This window comes from Halichoerus grypus, chromosome 1, assembly GCF_964656455.1.
Source record: "Halichoerus grypus chromosome 1, mHalGry1.hap1.1, whole genome shotgun sequence".
NCBI lineage: Eukaryota > Metazoa > Chordata > Mammalia > Carnivora > Phocidae > Halichoerus > Halichoerus grypus.
Genome location: NC_135712.1, coordinates 192621880 through 192644097, shown reverse-complemented (window position 1 = coordinate 192644097; position 22218 = coordinate 192621880). Strand labels below are relative to the sequence as shown.

The 22218-nt window shown below is 40.8% G+C and overlaps 1 protein-coding gene and 1 pseudogene across 14 annotated transcripts in view; one reads left to right on the top strand and one right to left on the bottom strand.

The window, feature by feature from the left end:
- Positions 1-22218, bottom strand: part of ERC2 (ELKS/RAB6-interacting/CAST family member 2) — a 984330-nt gene that overhangs the window by 918202 nt on the left and 43910 nt on the right. The window lies entirely within an intron of this gene.
- LOC118529578 (ubiquitin-conjugating enzyme E2 L3 pseudogene) lies at positions 11351-11889 on the top strand (annotated as a pseudogene).

The window sequence follows — 22218 nt, the reverse complement described above, 5'->3', positions numbered from 1 at the left end:
TGGTTTTGTTTTACCTGTCCCAGCTCCCTGTTTTCTTGTTGGGGAACCTGGCCCTGACTACCTAATTGTCCAATGAACTCCAAACAATAATAGCATTATATTAGAACTTGTTTGAAGATCCTTATCTTTTAGAGATAAAAACTAAAATATTTACGGATGAATTGATAGAATATCTGTGCTTTACCTCAAACAAACAGAGGAGGAGGAAGTAGGTGGGTGAGGATAAGGCAGGAGTGTCCACAAGTTGATGGATTAGGAAAAGATTATAAGTACACAGGGAGTCAATTACACTATTTTCTGTTTATATTTCTGCATGTTTGAGATTCTCCATAATTTTTTTAAAAATGTCTAGTACAGGGCGCCTGGGTGGCTCAGTCGTTAAGCGTCTGCCTTCGGCTCAGGTCATGATCCCAGGGTCCTGGCATCCAGCCCCGCATTGGGCTCCCTGCTCCGCGGGGAGCCTGCTTCTCCCTCTCCCACTCCCCCTGTTTGTGTTCCCTCTCTCGCTGTGTCTCTCTCTGTCAAATAAATAAATAAAATCTTTAAAAAAAAAAAAAAATGTCTAGTACATGCTAAAAAATTAAACTGAAACCTGAGGATAGTTGCAAATATCTGAAATATGAAAATATTCCATCAGAAAAAATAATTTAAACAACCCACTATTTCAGATCCTACTGTGAATAATGCATTAATTCAGATAAAACATTTGTCTTGAGTATTTTTCAGAAGGGCTTGACTTACCTGTTATGAATTAAATGAGGAAAAATACAAGTAAAGGTAATTTCAAACACATATAAATTTCCTACAAGCCAGCAAAATCAAGACCTCTCTCCTAAAAAGCAATTATTTTCCGCCAAAAAAAATTGTAAACAAAACCCTAACAAATAATTTTTCTAATATTTGTTTTTACTATGTTCAATACTCTTGTGGTCCAGTTTTTAGTCAGATATATAATTGGAACATCAACCAAATATCAAGAGAAGGATAAGTTAGTCTGATTTTATAGAAGCTAAGAAACCTAAGCTCCAAGCATTTTTTTTGAAAAAGATTGCTAAGTGAGAAACCTCAACAGCCACACCGTGAAATAATTTTATCACCCTTATCAGCCATAACCTTGGAAAAAAAAAAAAAAGCTGCCCTATTCTTGTATCTTCTTTCAGTTTGTTTTCTCTCCCCAGCAATTACCTGAAAAGAGAGAAGAAGGCTAGTCCCAAGGTTGTGCAATCTAAACAATGCCTGGGGGGAACAGCCTGTGAATTTTTCTAGCTGGCTTAAACTTTTATATCACAAAAACTCAGATAATTTTTAATTAGGCCAGTGCCAACCTGGAGGCATTAAACACAGAGTGTCTTTTTGCAAACAAAGCATCAATTTCAGTCTAGGCATCTCGTAAAATGAGTAGACGGCTTAGGAATTACTCTCACTTTACATAGGAAGAAACCGCAACTCTGAATTAACAGATTTGTCAAATGAAGAGTTAAGGAGTAGCTGACTTGAACTCAAATCCCCTGACAACAATTAGACAAGTCCTAATATTTGCCCATTCCCCCCAAATGGAAACATGGTCATATGTGCAAATCTTTTGCAATATAAATTACTATTCTGGAACCTGATCAATATTTTTTTCTATCATCAAAATCCTTCCATTCATCAAGGTCCACCTTACTATGCAAATGGCTGCAGAATATTCCATGGCAGAAATGTACCATAATTTATGTAGCCAATCCTTTGAATTGGACATTTAGTTTCTCTTCAACCTTTGCCATAATAAACAATGCTATATAATACATGTCCAAATACACATATCTACATGAATCTGTTCCATTATTCCTCCAGGATAAATTCTTAGATGTAGAATAACTGGTGGGCAAAGGGTATGCCCATTTAAAATATGGATTTTAACAACAAATTGTTCCCAGGAGGGCTGGAATAACGTAGAGCCCCCACTAACAGTGATTAAGGTCCATTTTACCACTCTGCCCACTACTGTGCATTAGCTTTCCCTTTAAACTTTGGCAATATGATAGCTGAAAATAATCTCATTATTTTAGCCTACATATATTTTTATCAGTAGTAAGGTTACTATCTTTCCTTGAATCTTTTGCCCTCCTGGGAATTGCCTGTCCATGTTTTTCACTAATTGCTCTACTTTATTGTTAATCTTGTTATTACTGATTTATAAAAGCTCTCTATATATTAAGGCAAGGTTCCTTCACCTCAGCATTATTGACATTTGGGGCTGGATAATTCTTTGTTGTAGGGGACTGTCTGGAGTTTTACAGAATGTTTAGCAGCATCCCTGGCCTCTACCCTCTAAATGCCAGTAGCATTCCCTCCAGCTGTGACAACCAAAAATGTATTGAGGTGTTGCCTCTGGAGAGCAAAACAGCCCCTGGCTGAGAACCACAGTGTTACACAGATTAACTCACTGCTCCAATTACATGCTATAGCCTCTTGGGACTAGTACCCCTCACTACCCATCCAATAAGAATGTCCCTTCTTCAATATTCTTTAAAGATTCTTTACAGACTTACTTACTATACTAATTTTTTAGGCAGCTGTCTCAATATTGAATGACTACAGTTGCTCCAAAACTCATAAAACTAAAATGAAGTCTAAATCCCTTTAAGTTCTAATCCTTAATTTTAGCTATACCACCTAGAACTGTACTGTTCAATACAGTAGCTACTAGCCACATGTAACTATTTAAATTTAAATTAAGTGAAATTAAATAAAATATAAAATTCAGTTCCTCACACTAGCACATTTCAAGTACTCAATAGCCACTGTGCCATATTGGACAGCACAGATATAGAATGTTCCTATCATCTCAGAGTGTTCCACTGTACAAAGCTGCTCTAGAACCTTGCCACTCAAAGTGTGGTCCAAGGATCAGAGCATTGGCATCATCTAAATGCTTGTTAGAAATACGGAATCTTGGGCCCGACCCCAGACCTACTAAATCAGAATCTTCATTTTAACAAAATCCCCAGGTGATTTACGTGCACTCAGAAGTTTGAGAAGCATTGCACTGGGAGACTAAAACATCTGAGGTCAGTTATCAAAAGTGCTTTCATTCCACAAGTGCTTACTTCTCCAAACTAAACATCCTCAGCTTTTCATCATATGACCTAGTTTCCAAATCTCCACTGATCCAACTCTTCACTGCCCTCTATCATCTTCTTATCTATAAAGGACAGAAGGTGAGGCTGTGCTTCAGGAGAGGTCTGAAATTGAGACATCACCATCTTTGAGCTGAATATCAGGTTCCTTTCAATGTTGTCTCAGTGTGCATTAGTTTTGTCCTTATTTAGTAATTTCCCATCAGTTCACACTAGAGGCATGTAATAAACTTGTGGCCAATAGGTTCCTTGCCTTCTTCATGAAACTGCAGTGAAGTCACTCATTTCATAAACTTTTTTTTTTTTTTTTTAAGATTTTATTTATTTATTTAATTGACAGAGAGAGAGACACACAGCGAGAGATGGAACACAAGCAGGGGGAGTGGGAGAGGGAGAAGCAGGCTTCCCGCTGAGCGGGGAACCCGATGCGGGGCTCGATCCCAGGACCCTGGGATCATGACCTGAGCCGAAGGCAGTTGCTTAACCAACTAAGCCACCCAGGCGCCCCATTTCATAAACTTTTACGGATGCTTGTTTAAATTGATTTTCAGAAATGTACAATTATCTATATTAAATTTAACCTTGTTGGCTTCTATCTTTTGGTTTCAACTACCTAGTTCCTAATGTGTCCCAATTTTTTCATCCAACTTTGAAAACTTGACAAGCATGCTTATTTCTTCTTCCAAACACTAAACAGGAGGAAATCCAGAATAGTAACCTAGAGTCCCACAGAATCTTCTTCCCCCTGCCTATATGAATTGAGATTCTTAGGTATATTTCTAACCCAGGCATTAATCTGCCTAACTGAACTGATACTTGAAATCACTTCCTAACTCCAAAATGTGTTGCTTCAAAAACCAATAGAATTTTTCTAGCAAAAAAAAAAAAAAAAAATTATATTAGATTTATATTGTTTTAAAAATTGAAGACCAGCTAATTTTTCCGAAATCCTCTCTCACTACCAATACTTTATAATAAAAGCATGACACTCTCTTTTCTATCCAGTCCCCAAATTAGGTCAACCAAAATGACTGCCTTTTCATCAAGATATATTCATTTACAATGAAACAAATAAACAAAAGTAGTCTTAACACTTAACTTGTATCTGTGATGGGATCAACTCTCCACTGCAAAAATGTGGTTTACCCACAGAATATCTCATTACTTACATCAATGACTCAATTGTTTTTAAGTCTTATAATGTTCTCTTCCTTATTTTACAAACACATTCCACATAGATGAATGAATGATGTACCCATGAAGAAAAACACTAGACATATGACAACACCTATGAGATGGCCTCTTATTTTCAAATAAGTTAAAATTATTTTTATTCTTCCATTAATTCAATTTTAGAGTTTTAAATTTTTTATAGCCCCCTCTATCTGTTTCTCATTTTGCTATATCTTTTCTGTGTAATCCTTGGAAATTTCCTATTCATGTTGCCCTCATCATGCAATTAATTGAACATATGCACTAGAAGATTATATATCAAATGACTCTTACGAGGGAGATGACTTAGGTGATTCAAAGATATACAAGATCTCCTCCTTGAAGGGCTAATAATCCAGTGGTGGGGGGGAAGACTTGGACACCAATAATTATGATAGAAAGCAATATACAGAGCATGCTATATAAGCAATATAATCAATAAGCTATAGGGGCGCCTGGGTGGCTCAGTCGTTAAGCATCTGCCTTCGGCTCAGGTCATAATTCCAGGGTCCTGGGATCGAGCCCATATCAGGCTCCCTGCTCAGCAGGAGTCCTGCTTCTCCCTCTCCCACTTCCCCTGCTTGTGTTCCCCTCTCTCTCTGTCTCTCTGTCAAATAAATAAATAAAATCTTAAAAAAAAAAAAAAAAGAATCTTTAAAAAAAAATACGCTACAAAAAGTATCAGAGGAGGAACCACTCAATTTCTGGCTGGGATAATTAGAAGGGGGAAAAAAGTTCTCAGAGAGAATAGAATTTGTAATTCTATTTGAAAGATTGATAGGATTTCAAGATGTGGGTGGGGATATCTAGAGACTAGTCTTGGCCAACCAAGCAAAGGTACAGAACAAGGGAAGTGCAAATACAAATGCATCTACTTTAGCCGAAGTAATGGATAGATGGTGGGAAACTAGGCAGAAAAGGCCAGAGTTCAAGTGGTGGACACATTTGATGATTAGAAAAGAATGAATCAATCTTGACTGGGCAGTAGCCCTGAGCAATGTCACTGTCCCTACAATATCTAAGCATGTCTATTATCAAGGCTGACTGAAGGGGAAGTATCAGTGATCGTTTATTTATAATATATGGCATAAGATACAGCAACTCGCATGTCATTAAATATTCTTCAGTTTTTAAAAGTCTGGTTGGTATTTAGTAATATGATAATACAGATATCCTTTACTGTTGGATATTTAGGTTAGTTCCCATGTTTTGTTAATATTTAAAATAGAACAATTGTGATGAACATCTTTTTACTTTGTGTGCATATAATTCCTAGAAGAGGAATTATTGGTGAAAGGATAAGAATATTTTTAAGACTCGCAACACACATTTACCAATTTCATATTACAAAACAGGTACCCATTTAAAATTCCAACACTGGCAGGCTCTCTGCTCAGCAGGGAGTCTGCTTCTCCCTCTTCCCCCCCCCCCCCATGTGCTCTCTCTCTCTCATTCTCTCTCTCTCAAATAAATAAATAAAATCTTTTAAAAAAATAAAAAATAAATAAAATTCCAACACTGGTATGTGTTTATTCATTATATGTGACTATATCCATCTCACCAAAAAAAAAAAAAAAACCAATGTGGGCTCCTGGATACTCTACCTCCTTCCTCAAGAGAGGAGAGGGTCTACTGCCCCAGGGAGGTGCAAAAAGGAGCCAAGGTACAGTTGATTCTGCTCTCTCCATATGACTGTGACTCCTAACTGGACACCCCAGGACCTCACACCCAGGCTGACTTCATGGGTATGACCTGTGGAGCCTTATAGGGCCCCAGGCTTAGAAGAACCCCATGTTTGGTTTAATGTCTGTTGTCCAATAATTTTTTAACAAGGCCCTGCATTTTCATTTTGCACTGAGCCCCCAAAATTAGCCAATCTTGTTCATACCCCACAGTGCCTAGCAGGGTGTACTGCACGTAAGAGATATGCAAAATTTCCCCCAACTAGCTTATTATTGTGTTTATGGGAAAGGGGGAGGAGAAAAATCAAACTAAATCCACATTAATTGCACCTTTAAAGAGCATGCATTTTTCAAAAAAGTCATTATCAAATTACCTTTTAATTTCATTAGTTACACAGTTCAAGGGGACAATTAAGTTAAATCAAAGTCACAGAAATTCAGAAGAGTCCTGAAAAGAAAAAAGTAAAGTTTTAAAAACCTAGAGAGACAATAATTCAGAAAAACATTAAGTTCAAAGTCAATGAGAATTTGGCTTTTGCTATGACTATATCATCTTCCCAGTAGGTTCCTGAACTAAATAAATGTGATTTCTGCTTGGAAATTTTCCTGGAGGCCATCTGGAAAATTAAGACAGACAGGATAAGTGTCTTTTTATTATTCTGAGCCACATAAAACAATTGGTCTCAGGAGCTGATAAAAACTATTCCAGAGGAACCCAGACCACTAATCTTGCTACCCTCAACAACTTCAACCAACCCTCAAATTTAATAGGCCATTAGTATCCCTAGTGTGACCACTGCCCTTTTCCCAAGTTTTATTTAAAGCTTAGATGTTCAAAAAGTATTTGAATTCTGCAGGTGGATTCACCAAAGGGAGGCCCCAGACTTCATAAGGCCAGAAGCATTTTCAGGTTTAAGTTCAAGTCCACATCCTTCCCATGGTCTTACTCCTATCCCAACTCCCATCCTGACATTCTCAAGAGCATGTTCTTAAATCTGGTCTTAGATCAACTGCTTCTGAACTACATTCTTAAGAATGCTGATTTCTGGGCCCTATGTTTGACCTTCTGAATCAACATATCTGAGAACAGAATGAAGAAACTGACTGCTTTTGACCAACATTGGGTGAGTCTATGTGCAAACCAGAGCGTCTCCTTTCATTGTGCACACACATCACCCGGGGATCTTGTTAAAATGCAGGTTCTGTCCGATTCACTAGATCTGGGCTGAGGTTTGAGAGTCTGCATTTCTAACAAGCCAAGAGCAGCCGTTCCCATCCCAGTTGCACATTAGAGTGTACAGCCCAATTCTGATTCCCAACTGAATCAGAATCCCTATAATGGAGCCCAGGCAACACCCTGGAATGAAACTCTGAGTAGACAGCCCCTGAGCCTCAGTTTCCCTCTCTACAAAATGAGAATAATACCCACATGAGATATCATTCATCACTAGTCATCTCCCAAACTCCCTGCTCTCCCATCATGCTGTCTTTCACTTTGGAGGCGTTGCAGACACGATTGCTGCACCGCCAGCTACCCCCTCATTGTTGGCCTCGTTAAACCCTACTCTCTGTCTTCACATTGTAGCTCAAATGTCACCTCAGCTGGGAAGACTTCCTGACCAGCCCCCAGGGCAAATCCAAATGAGGTTCCTGCATTTATACTGCTCATAGCACCCTGAACATCCTTCAGAGCATCACATATTTTATAATGATGTATTTTTGTGCAAGTAAAGGAATAATGTCCACCTCACCCCACTAGTCTTGGTGGGCCACAGATCCCAGTCCTCAACTCATCACCGTAACCTCAACAGCTCCCCAGCACTTCACCCTAACAGATGTTAATGTGGGTGGAGCTACCTTATTCTGTACCAGTCTCTGCTTCAGCATTTTGTAAGATTCAGTTAATTTCATCTTCACACTGTCTTACCAGATAGGTGCCATTATTATCCCTATTTTATGGATGAGAAACTGAAGCATAGAGAGACTAAGTTCCTTGCCCAAGGAGTCACAACTGGAGGCCCCTAGTGGAAGAAACAAGATTTGAACCCAAGTAATCTGGGTTAAGAAAGGGAAAAAGGCACAATGAGGTTCCCTGGAGATTCTTTCTTTTCTTTCTTGCTTCCTTTCCTCCATCCTTCTCTCCTTGCTTCCCTCCTCCCTTCCTTCCCTCCTTCCTTTCTTCCTTCCCTCCTTCCTTCCCTCCCTCCTTCCTTCCCTCCGTCTCTCTCTCTCTCTCTGTCTCTCTCTCTCACACACACACACACACACACACACTTTATAGTGGTCACAATGCCAGGGCAGCCATAGCTCATTTATTGTATTTGCATGGTAGATACCTTAGTTCATGCTCATTCTTTGAAAACAAATGTACTGACAAGTCCCTGCTCCGATGGAGGCATTCTAGAAATATGTGAGGAACAGACTCGATGTACCTGTTACCAGACAGGTAACAAGGGAATAAGCAAACAAGGAAACTGGTTAAATGCGCGACAGAACTAAACGGGGTGGTGAGGTAGGGCTGGCAGGCTCCTTCACACACCGTCAGGAAGGCGGGCCTCTCTGAGGAGGTGCCGTCGAGCTGGAACCTGGGGGGACAGAAGCCCGCTCTTCCTGCGGGAGGAGTGGGTTAAGGTGGGAGAAGCAATGCAGGCAGAGGCCCTCAGCACCACTCTGCGGCCATGCCTGAGAAGCGAGGGCCGTGGGGTGCGAGGGACAGAAGGGACGGGAACAGGATAAAGCGTGCGGGCCGGCCGGGCCACATCGCACCTCCAGATTCACGAACTTTTCCAGTCATGTGATGTACCAATCAAGTCACCAAAATCCTTACCAGCGGGTTCACACACTCTTCGCAGTGCTCTGATCCCTGTTAGCTGAGAGGAGGCGCGGGGGCTCTGCGGCCCGGACCCACCAGCTTTTGCTCATTGGTCCAGAGGCTGGCACGTGACCCCAGCACATCCAATCCATGGCCAGCCCGCACCCTGAGACAGCGCCTAGTGCAAGCCTCCGGCTCACCCAGGGGGCGTGGCATTTAGAGGAGCCCATCAGATTCCGCAGGGAACTTAACCCGGACAGTGAAAAGAACAAACCAGTTAGAGGTGAGGAGAAACGTGCGCGGGGACCGAAAAGTAACTGTGGAGAAGACAGGTTAATAACAGAACCCGAGTAAATATTTAAAGCCCTTATTCCTCTGCCTCTAGTGTGCCCATGTGTTCTCAACTCCAAGCCCCAGCTAGACCTTGGTTCTTATCATCAGATTTCTGGAAGAATCTAGCCCTCTTAATACCATTTGAGTAATAATATCATTTATTAAACACTTACTCTGTGCTTTGCGTTAGGGGCTTTCCATGCTAACTCACATTGTCTTCACCAGCATGTACTGAAGCAAGAATCACTATCCCCGTGCTTATACCTGAAGAGGCATCTCCAAGAAGTTGAGTTACTTACCCAAAGTCATAATAAAGCTATAATGGGCAGACCTGGGACTTCAAAAGTCTGTACTATTAACCACTATGATTAACTGATTCTTATTTTCTTAAAACAGAGCCTCATTTACTCGAGTTGGTCTGAGTGAGGCTCTGTTCCCTATAGATGGAACAGAATATCCTTTTCAAATGTCTAAGTATCTATCAGTGCCTGTAATTAGAGTGATGGCTTTTTAAAAAATTATGTGCAAAGCTGTATCCAAAATGTCAAATTTCAGGATATATATAGAGCAAACTGATTTTATGTCCATGTGATATAGAATATAAACTTAGTAAATGAACTTTGGTGAAAGATTTAAAGACAGGTATTAAAGCATGCACACATTAAATGTACCATGCAATGTGATACAGAAATATCAAGCCATATGAATAAATTAACAAAATTACTCCATAGACAGCTCTTCCCATGATACTTTATTCCTCTAGTAATAATGACTAACATTTACTGGACACTTACCATGGGCCAACCTTCATGCTAAGCACTGTGTATATTATCTCATTTAAACCTCACTATTGGAAAAATAGTAAAATAACCCCAGTTTACAGATGTGAAAATAGAAACTCAAAGAGAGACTAAGTGGCCGATTTTTATTTTAGAGGCAAAATTTAAATGCAGGTGTATCTGCCTCTGGAAGACTTCTCCTTGACTACTTCAAGCAATTAGCACACCTCAGTCAGAGCACCTATCATATACTATGTTGTGATGGTTTATTTGAAGATCATCCTCCACTACAAATCCGCCTTTGAAGAATTTATGGACTCTCTTATTCAACTCTGTCTCCTCTTTGCTTAAAATAGAATAGGAATATAATATTAATACAAAGCAATTAGCTCATCTATTTTTAAAACAAAACTTAGGCCAATAATCACTCCTGCTGACTCTAGGCTATTGGGTGAATTTTGCAAGGCACTGAATTATCACAGAAAATAAAATCAGGATCCAGAAAACTAAACTTCATTTTAGATACAAAAATCGAACTGCAGTCAGTCTCCACACAGGAGACTGCTAAGTTCTTCAGCTTCTTATTAAAAGATTGATTTGCTACAACTCTGTGCCACTCAGAGAAAAGGGAAAAAAAACTGAGCATCTCTGAAAATTTATCATAAAAATTATCTGTAAATAACAAGAAAGATGTTGAAATATTAACGCCTCCTCCATGAGCACATCAAAATGCTCCCTCAGCCACCTTCCATCTGCTTGCCCGCCTCTTCCAGTGTGAGCACAGCCACGCTCCGTTTTCAGCTTATTTGATGTCTAAAAGATTAAGCCAAAAATTGTTTCAGCATGCTGGAAAGTATAATCCTCACATTTCAGACACATTTGGACATCCTAATTTAAAATATGGTGGAAAAATAGCATACTTGTGGGTTGTTCCTTGCCATATTTTAAATGCATCCCTGTAAAATTTATTTCTCTATTAAAATCATGGGCATAAACTTAACTTCTAAATGGAAATAACAACAGCAACAACAATAATAATAGCAGCTAACACTAACATAACATTGTTCTAAGCACTTTACGGTCATTCACTTAATAATCCTGTAATGTTCCTATTACTAGCTCCATTTTACAGAGTAGAAAACTGAGGCCAAGGGGCATTCAGTGACTTGTTCAAGGTCACACGGCTGACTGTAGCAGAGCCATTACTTGAAACCAGGGGTCTTGACTCCACATACTATGTTCTTACCCACTGCATCAATCTGCCCAGGAGGTGTTAGCCATTACCTAGCTTTAATCCTTTCCTTTCCAATATCTTTTGTCATTGTCATATTGCAGCAAATAAAAAGCTGGATTGTGAGTGTAGTGGGTTGAACAGTGGCCTCAAAAAAGATACGTCTAAGTCCTGGGGAAAGCAGCAGCACCAGATCCAAGATGGCAGCCAGCAGGAGGCTGATGAAGGAGCTTGAAGAAATCCGCAAATGTGGAATGAAAAACTTCCCTAACATCCAGGTTGATGAAGCTAATTTATTGACTTGGCAAGGCTTATTGTTCCTGACAACCCTCCATTTGATAAGGGGGCCTTCAGAATCGAAATCAACTTTCCAGCAGAGTACCCATTTAAACCACCGAAGATCACATTTAAAACAAAGATCTATCACCCAAACATCAATGAGGGGCAGGTCTGTCTGCCAGTAATTAGTGCTGAAAACTGGAAGCCAGCAACCAAAACCGACCAAGTAATCCAGTCCCTCCTAGCGCTGGTGAACGACCCCCAGCCCGAGCACCCACTTCAGGCTGACCTAGCTGAAGGATACTCTAAGGACCGTAAAAAATTCTGTAAGAACACTGAAGAGTTTACAAAGAAATACGGGGAGAAGCGACCTGTGGACTAAACTCTGCTGCGACCGATCCCAGCGAGTGTGAGCAGAGACCCCGAGCAACGCCTTCAGACACCCCGCAAAGCAGGACCCTGTGGGAAATTGACACGGGCCGCCGCCTGGCGTTTGCTTGTGGCAGTTACTAACTTTGTACAGTTTTCTTAATCAAAAGTGGTCTAGGTAACCTATAAAGAAAGGATTAAAAATTTAAGATGTTCTAAAAAAAAAAAAAAAAAAGATATGTCTAAGTCCTTACCTCCTGAATCTGTGAATGTGACCTTATTTGGAAAAAGAGTCTTTGCAGATATAATTAAAGTTATAGATCTTGAGATGAGATCTTCCCAGATTTAGGGCAAGCCCTAAATCCAAAGACAAGTGTCCTCATAAGAGGAAGACAGACAGAGATTTGAGAAACAGAGACACGGGGGAGAAGGTAATGTGAAGCCAGAGGCAAAGATTGAGTGATGTGTCTACAAGCCAAGGAATGCCAAGGCTTCCTGGCAGCCAACAGAAGCTAAGAGAAAGGCAAGGAATGTATTCTCCCTTCAAGCCTCCAGAAGGAACCAACCCTGCACACACCTTGATTTCAGACTTCTGGTTCCCACAGCTGTGAGAGAATAAATTTCTGCTGTGAAATTTAGCCACCTAGTTAGTGGTAATTTATTACAGCAGCCCCAGGAAGCTAATACAGTGAGTCTTGTGCCCAAAAACCCTGAATAGAAATCACATCCTCACTTTATAGTCAGGGAAACTGAGGTTCAAAATGAGGAGTTCATTAACATGCTGTCAATCACACAACAGGTTTGTGGCAGAGCCAAGCCAGGCTCTAAGCTACATGCTGGTCTCCCAATTCCTGGGCCAGCATCCTCTTCTTAACCCACCTCTTCCAGAGACAGAAGTATATATGCACTTTAGAACCTGACCACCTATGTTGGTGTCCTTGTTCTGCCATTTGCTAGCTGTGTACCTCTGTTTTCTCATCCGCAAAATGAGAATGGAAATGACAACTACCTCACTATGTTATTTTGGGGAACAAGTGAGTCAATATATGTGACTGGTATGCAGTAGCTCTCAATAAATATAGTTATTACTGTTATGTTATTCTAATATCTATTTAGTGATTGATAAAGGGCAAATTATAAAATCAAGAATATGGGAGTGCCTAGCGAAAAAAAAACCTGATAGACACATTAGCAGGGTTTATCATTATGTGTGGAAATTTGTGACAAAACTTATTTCCCAATTTCTTATGAAGGTGTTAGACATCAAAAGGTAATATCCATCATCCTTGACTTACACCGCTCTGACAGTCTTCATTGGCCCCACTCCCAAAAAGGAGTGCCAATATGATTGACCAGTGACCAGGACATTGACTGGAATGTGGGTGCTAGCAAAAGGAACACAGCCATGCCCCACATCCTCTTTTCCACTTGTGCAGCCCCAAAAGAGCAAGCGGCCCCACACCTCTCATCTGCTTCCTGCTCTCCCACGGTGACCACTGCTGAAAACACAGCCTTCTTAGGCAGTTCTGCGATCCACCCAAAAGTTCTGCCATCCACCCAACTTTCCAGCTAAGGGGACCAGTAAAGCAAGCAGGGCTTTCCCTGTCTGGACGGACGGGGCCCTGCCCATCTTCCTTTACCCTTTCACTTCTGGGTATCCATGTGGTAAGCACAGCAGAACCTCCTCTTGCTAACCTTGATTTCCCCCTGAGCATGGTGGCTATATGGAGTCAACATGCAGCAGGCATGGCCATCTGGAGGTCTAATGGGGAGGGAATGGCAAGCTCTCTCACTAGTCAAAAAAATCCCTGCATGGAGGGATACTGAGCCCATCCTCGGGGATTAATAAAGCCATACCATGTTTCTCTTTTGACTGATGGGCTGTAGGTATATATCCCTTTTTGGTCAGACCCTGGATAGGGGCAGAAAGAACAGTAGCATTCAGACACCAAAACCCCACCCAAACTCCTAACAACTTCATATTACCTTCTGATGGAAGTGTACAATAAGCTCAATTTTTTCAAAGAATAATAATGTTCATTATAAAGTGTACTCCAGTGTATTGAACTTCCTATTAGTCATCTGAATGATAATGCACATTTGAAGAATACCAAGAAAATGAAACACTTGGGGAAATCAAAGCCATTTCTCCCCCAAATCAAATAGCCATCAATTTTTTGTAATGGTTATCCTGTTCTAATTATAGCACTGGATCTACACACACACACACACACAAATACACACTACACCCCTTGTCATATCTATCCCAATATAAAATCCAAGCCAGCTGCTGGAATTAAGCTAAATACTATTGGAATCAACAGTGTCCTTAGGAAGCATAGGGCTGGGATGCTGATTTCATCACAATTCTATCTGCCTGTACTTTTTCCAGGAAGTTCAAGAACCATGAGCAGCTGTAGAAATCCAAGTCATCAGAAAAGCAAACAAAGGCAGCTCCTCTCCTGCAAAGCAAATTCCCTAAAAGGGCCTCAGCATCTGCCTTCTTAGCATAAAGGGTGAGACCTTAATCTATGGTGAATTTTTAATACTTTTCTCTTCCTTTTTGTTCCAGTCATTTGGGAAACATGATTGATCCCTTTTACTCCAGGCCAGGCACCAGACTTCTACCATCACCCATAATCATGTTAATTGCCTTTGACTTTCAAGAATTAACCAATGCATGACACACTTCACCCATTTCTCCTTCCACAAATATCAAAAGGAGGTCCTTTCCCATTTCCAAGACTGGGTGGGTGGCTGATAAACTCCTACAGGCGAGGAGTATTAAGATGATGCCGCCACCCCTCTCACAGTAGGGTCAGGATTTTCATCCAAGTCTCTGAGACCCAAAGATGCTCATATCTTATTAACATCTTAAATTTGAAAATGTTCTCCATTTAACCTTCAAACTAAAAATGTATACCTGTCAACCAAGGTGTGGCCTAGAGGAACCTGGAGAGACAACGTCCCAGCTAAGGTAAGCAACAACTGTTTAGCTCCAGCTCACTGGGTTCAGGGCTACCAGATGTGCCCAGTGTTGAAAAAATTCAGAAATCCAGGTTTTACATGAAGTCTCCCAGTTTTATAATGCTGGCAACTAGTTCCCAAGGTCACACAGCCAAATTATGGCAAAGTGAGGACTAGATCCAGGCCTCCTGACTTCACCAAGCCCAAGAGGTCTTGGCTCTGTATATACTTGTGCATTTTACTCAACAGCTATTTACTAAACAATTACTATATTCAGGGATATTATTTTAATAAGTAGATGGATGGATGGAGGGACAGCCAGATATTTACTAAGGAACTAAAGAAGAAAGCAAAAGAAGAAGGAGAAGAAGGAGGAGGAGGAAGAGGGAAAAGAAGGAGAAGGAGGAGGAGGAGAAGAAGAAAAGGAGGAGGAGGAGGGGAGGGAGAAGAGGAGGAGGGGAGGGGAAGGAGGAGGAGGGGAGGAGAAGGAGGAGAAGGAGGGGGAGGAGGAGGGGCAAAGGAGGAGGAGGGGGAAAAGGAGAAGGAGAAGGAGGGGGAGGAGGAGGAGAAGAGGAAAGAAGAAGGAGAAGGAGAAGAAAGCAAAACATAATTCCCAAGTTTACAATATACCTTTTTAAAAAACTGAGATTCATGGGGCGGCTGGGTGGCTCAGTCAGTTAAGTGTCTGCCTTCAGCTCAGGTCATGATCCCAGAGTCCCACAGTCCCAGGATCAAGCCCAGCATCGGGCTCCCTGCTTAGCAGGGAGTCTGCTTCTCCCTCCACCCCTCACCTGGCTCATGCTCTCTCTCTCTCAAATAAATAAATGAAATCTTTTAAAAAAAAAAACCTGATATACAACATTTAATTCATAACTATCATTTTCCTTCCTACAATAATTTTATTTGCAATTGATGTTGAATAGGAAATAGATCACATACTCTGAAATCTAAAAGTAAGGCAAACACAGAAATTCTGTTTAAGCCAGAGCATCTTCCACTAAGAAAATCATGACTAAGGAAGCACTGTAGCTTGAATCCACAGGTAAAACCTCTTCTTGGATTATTTAAGAACAACCTCTTTACTCCTCTGCACTCTTGGGAGCACAGGGTATATTTCTGAAGTGTTTCTATCAGGATAGTAATTAGTATAGCTGAGAAATGCCATCAACAGCAAAAGTAAAATTAGCCTTTACTTGTAAAATGTCTCCTGGGACATGCTGGTGGCTCCTGTCTCCACCAAGCCAAGTATTGGGCTTGCTGTGTCATCCTACAGCAAGCAAATTGCCCCATCAGCAGCACCTGAATAAAACCACCAACACATCATACTGACGACCAACATGTCTTCCTTTGCCTATTTTTTTTTTTAAGATTCACCCATTTATTGAAAGAGAGAGAGCACAGGAGAGAGGGACAGAGGGAGAATCTCAAGCAGACTCCCCACTGAGCATGGAGCCCAACGTGGGGCTAAATCTCACAACCCTGAGATCATGAACTGAGCCAAAACCAAGAGTTGGACGCTTAAGACTGCACCACCCAGGCACCCCTTCCTTTTCCTATTTCAACCACACCTGCCACATCCTAGCTACATGGTCCCATCAAATTGCACACACGACTCTTTTGCCACCGGGGTACTCCTAATTTCCCTGAAAATTTAGCTTAAACCTGTGGCGTGTGTTAGCCAACATGAGCCTTTGAGACAATTTTATTCAATATAGTGATGCAACAGGGAAAACTGGGACTCAGGGATAGGAGGTGATTTGGCCAACATCTCATCCTGTTTTGCATCAAAGTGAAATCTAAGTTAATTCCTAGTCTGGAGCATTCTCTTTTCACTAAACCAAGCAATCTCCTTAGGTTTAATCTTCTTTTACTCCATACCTATTGTCTCTTTATCTGGACCATTCCTGACCAGCTCTTCCCTGGGTTTGAGGAAACCTCGCCACCTACTCACAGCTGAACTCCTCTTCTCCCTCCCCTTTCAGACTTTGTTTCACCAATAACCCTTTTTCTACTGGCCCATTCCCTGCATGGTAAGAATATGGTCAAATGTGTCACATATTGGTGAGGAGATTCCCCAAACTCTGCATCCCTCCAGTTACCATTTTCAAAGCCAAGCTACCTGCAGAAAGAATATAAAAAATCAACATTACCACTTCTAACCCACTGCAGCCCAATATCTACTCTCACCACCTCCATAATGTTCTAGCAGAGGCCACAACACAGCCAATTCCACCAAACCCACATCCCTACTTAGCATCACCACTTGGATGAATGAGGCTTTGCAACAAAACATGATCAAGAACAAACTCCTGATCTCCCCGCATACTAAGCCTGTTTGGCCTCAGCCTTCCCCAGTGGCTCAAGCCCAAAACTTGACTCCTTTTGCTTCCCCCACAAGAATGGAAGCTCCATACAGGCAGGAAATTTTGTCTATTACTATACTCTCAGCACCTAGCCCAGCACATGGTAGAAGTTTCATATTTGTTGACTTGATCCATTTCAGCCATTCAGTCATCATCTTGCTTGACCCTCTTGGGGGACACCAGTGACACCTCTAGTGGAAAATGCGTAAACACATCTAAGCCAATGGAGAGATTTGGGTTAGAGAACTTTGTTTGAGAGACCATTCCTTTGGTACAAACTGTTAAAGTGTCATTGTAAGAGTTTTAGTTGGGCAGAGATTATGTAGCAGATTGATTCAGTAGACAAAGATTAGCAAAACAGGCCAAAGTTTACAAAAATCCATTAATCAAACACCTCCTATGAGTCCTCAGGTTTCTAGCTGGTTGGATTAATGTGTGGAATTATCTAGACCTGGAAGCCATGTGACCTTTTCTGGGCAACTTGAGAGTCTGCCTTTTCGGAGGATTCAGACAACAGCTTTTACTGGGAAGTCATCCTCATCTTTTTTCTCTATTACTCCCTATAGTGATACAAAAATTTACAGTTTCCATCTCATGCTGCAGAAAATATTTCAATTCAGCCTACCAGAAAAATGTAATGTGATTCTTCCTTTTTTCTTTTTTTTTAAGCATGAGAAAAGTCTGGCTATGGCCCAAAATTTTCCTGAGCAGCCATCTGCAATACAACATGAACTGGCTTGGATTCAGCTAAAAGGGTCAATACCTTGGTCAAGAAAACTCTCCTAGCCACCCCTTAGAACAGGACAACAACAACAAAACTGTTTCCAAAATTGTGGTATGGTATTTCCTTGGCATATAACAATACTTACACATCCAACAATGACATTTTGGAGATGGCATCTTTCTCTCTCTCTCTCTCTCTCTCACACACACACACATACACATTAATAATAGAAAAGGGATGTCAAAGAATCAAGCCAAGGAAAATTAAGCTCTTCGCAACCCAACAGATCCACAGCTTCTGCTGGGTTCATAAGCACCTTTCCCTTTTGACGTTTAGCATATCGACAGAGGAGCTCTTAAAGTCATCCTTCTGCTGTACCACGGCAGAGGACGTCACAGAGCCAGGAACATATAGGAAAAATCATAGAAACAAAATAGTTTGTCCCAACATATGCCTCTGTACCTATTATGTACCGTAATAACATCTCTTAATTCAGAAAAAATAAAAAAGTGATCTCTAAGGGCCAAATTCTCCTTCTCCTCTTTAGATAGAAGCGCAATACTTGGGCCACTACTTTTGCCCTACCTCCATATCTATGCTTTATGAAATAAATCTCTAGTCATCTAGTTTCTCTTGGCCATTCCCTTCATTGAGAACTTGGACCCCCTATGACCGACCCCTGCTCCCACCTACCATTTTAAATAGTTGTCCATCCCCAGGGACTATCTCTAATGCCACCTTCCCTATATAAAGTCTTCCTTCATCTCTTCCTTCTCTGGGCTCCTAAATCAATTTAATTGTATCTTTTAATGGCAGGGACAAATTTCTTCCTTTTTTTATGGGCCTTTTTTTACAAGGTTTTATGAGACAGCATTTTCTCTGCTAGACTAGGTTCTCATAGCAGGAGCTGGGATCTCCTCATTTTTGTAACCATAAAGCTTCTAAACAGAGAGCCCTGAATATTCATGGCTCTATCAGTCAAGATGCATTGGGCTATTAGTAACAAAGCCTGAACTCAAATTGGCTTATACAAATTGCAGGAAAATCGGAGATGGGGCAATCTTCAGGTATGGCTCTGATTCCATTTCTCTGCCATTCTTTTAGCACTCTACTTCCCCATGTGATACCTTTGTTCTCAGATTGGTTTCCCTCATGGTTATCATCATCTATTATTTGGATATTTACTCATGTTGGCATGGTGCTAAATATTTTTTACATGAACTCCCTCATTTAATCCAATTAAACTTAAGTCCTATTAAATTTACTCCACTAGCAGTAAATTTACCCCTAAAGCAGGTACTATTATTACACTTATTTCAAAAGTGGGGAAACAGTTTCATAAAGATAAAGTTGCCTGAAGTCCCACAGTTGGAAATGGAACCCAAGTAATCCACCTCCAAAGCTGGTACTCTCAACCACTGTCAAAGACAATCAAGCAAGACTCAAGAAGGCAGGCCCCACTAAGGCCACATTACCAGTCTGCTCACAGAAACTCTAATCAGACAGCATATCAGATACAAAGGGTAAAACTGGGGCTGCCAGATTACGATATAAGCATCATTTAGGAATGTCACTCCATATCCTACAGTAAGGGCAGGAAACACCTAATAGGTATGAAGAAGGTGGTCAAGACTGGTACCAAGTTGAGACTTACTCACTGAAGTTCATCAGAAAAACTAGATGAGATTTGGAAAGGCAATGATTTTCTCGTTGTAAAGGCCAGTGGCTTAGGCCTCCGAGTTGTGTAATGCAGAGTCCACACCTATCCTAAGATCACCTTGTGTACACACAGCTGACCACTCCATACTACAATCAGGGCTGACTAACTGGAGACCAAATTTGGAATTAGTCTGGCTGGGCTCAACTCCAGCTCTTCCACTTACTAACTGTAACCTTGGACAAGTTATCTCTCTTTTAGCCCTGCCTTACTCACAAATGAAATAGTGATATTTTCTTAACAATTTTATTTATTTATTTGTCAGAGAGACAGAGAGAGAGAACACAAGCAGGGGGAGTGGCAGGCTCCTGCTGAGCAAGGAGCCCAATGTAGGACTCGATCCCAGGACCCTAGTATCATGACCTGAACCAAAGGCAGACGCTTAACCAACTAAGCCACCCAGGCATCACGAAATAGTGATATTATTAACAGTACCTACTTCACAGGGTCATCATGAGGATTAAATGAGATACCATATGTGAGCCCATCAGCACAGTGTTTGAAATATCATTATTTCATTTAGGGTATACGTAGGAAGTGCTTTACAAGCTATACTGATCATTTTTATTCTTATCAAGGGAACATATTGTAGTCAGGTGGGTGTGCTAGATGGGAAAGTGATTCACAGACTCACATGCTTGCCTGAGAAAGGCAGGAGCGCAGACTTTCTCCAACTCCTCCTCCCCAACCCCTTCCAGAAGCCCTACACTATCTAGGTGTTGGAAAGATGCTGTGCCCACTCTCCTGGACTCTAGCTAGGCTTCTACAGAAGAGAGAAAGCTCATATCAAGGGCTCTTCTCAGAAAGAGAATTGAGCAAGAAGTTCTTCCTTCCCAAATTTCATGCTCACGTAAAGTTCCAAGGTAGAGAGTAAACTATCAAGGTACATCACTGCTATTCCTTAGTTATGCTCTACGTAGAAAAAAAAAATGGGTCTCTAATGATTTTCACAAGATAGTAAGGGTGTCTTACACTTTATAGTCTTCTTCAGCCCTTAGTCTGTTACTGGGAACACAGTAGGTACCCAATTACCCTTACTTGGTAACTTCCAAAACTCTTGTTTTCCTTGCACTATCACAAATGCCTACAGCATAACTTAGTTTGCAGTGTTCAATTTTACTTGTAATCACAAAAAAAAAAAGTGAAATAGAATTATCTGCAGTGAACTGGAAATTTTGGCACCCCAAGACAAACATAATGAACCAAAAGTCCTTAATGAAAATGTAAACATATACTTCAGTATGACACCCAACACCAGGCAAACTCTTCCAGCATAACTTATTCCTGAGTGTGGACTAAAATCTATCACCTCTAAGATATTGTACTTGAATATGTTTAGTGAATGTGGTGCTGTCCATCTATCAGTTTCCACCCTACCAATGTACACACCCTTTAACTATCATCAAAATCCTGGCACATGTCCCCTACTTCTCAGCAAAAATTGAAGAGCAGTGAGCTGAAGACATGTCTCACATTACCAAGAGCTCATTCATTTCATTAACTACCAGGAACTACTTACTCCTAATACATGTGCAATATGTAATATTAAGTGGCAATATCTAGACAGAGGTTTTACCTAAATATCCTCAGATGCCCTTGGGGTTAGAGTGGGGATAAGGAAGTGAAATGCTGTGCACAATTCAGGTTATACACATTTTTCTACAGAAGATGTAAAAGTTTTCATTGGCTTCTAAAAGGGTACGTGGCTCCCCAAAGTTAAAAACCACAAACAGAAGTTTAAAAAATTTGAGAAAGTAAACTTTATTATTTCTAAATTTGAGCAATTTCTAAATTTGGTCATCATGTGCACTGTCCAACTCTCCATCTCATATATTTACTTATTTCTCTGGTTCCAAAATTCCTTGGGAACTTTTATATTACTTCACATGGATATTTCAGAAATCTCACCCAAGGGACGAATCAGTGAATTTTAATTTTTTTTCAACTCCTTTTTAGATAATATATGCTCAGGAGACAATACTTTTTAGAACTCAAGCTAACTGTTGTAACTTAAAATAGAAGATGCCAGATTATAACACGCCTAGTTCTAAAAGTTTATAACTGGCATCATAGTCTCATCCACTTTGGAGACCCAATTCTCCAATAAGACTAAAGGAGTTTATGAAAAGTGGAGAATTTTAAGACTAAAGGAGTTTATGAAAAGTGGAGATTTTTTAAAGTTCCATAAAGGATGTGATCTGACATTATATAAAGAAACTACATGGGTCCACTAAGATAAGACAGCATGAATTGATCCTGGTGTCAGTTAATACCACTTCTAGAATTTCTCCAATGGGCATAATCAGAGGTAGGGACTGACAACGTGGGTGTGAAGGTCAGGAGATCCCAAAAGGCTACTGACGTTGCTGTTGAAACAGCTGTCTACAGATAGAGGTGACAGTAGTTAACTTTCTTTGGTTGTGGTCTTCTTAAAAACTGAAATAAGGTAAGCTCCCATTTATGTGTTGCACAAAGGTATTTCCCAGTAAGGGCTGTCCTTTCCTCCTTACCACCTGATCCTCATGCTTCCTCCTTAGAGAATCTCCCATCATGCCCCTTTCTCAGAAAGAGGCTTTCCATAGCTCTGCTGAGAGAAAGACTGTGGTTCTCATGACTCTCTTGGGCACA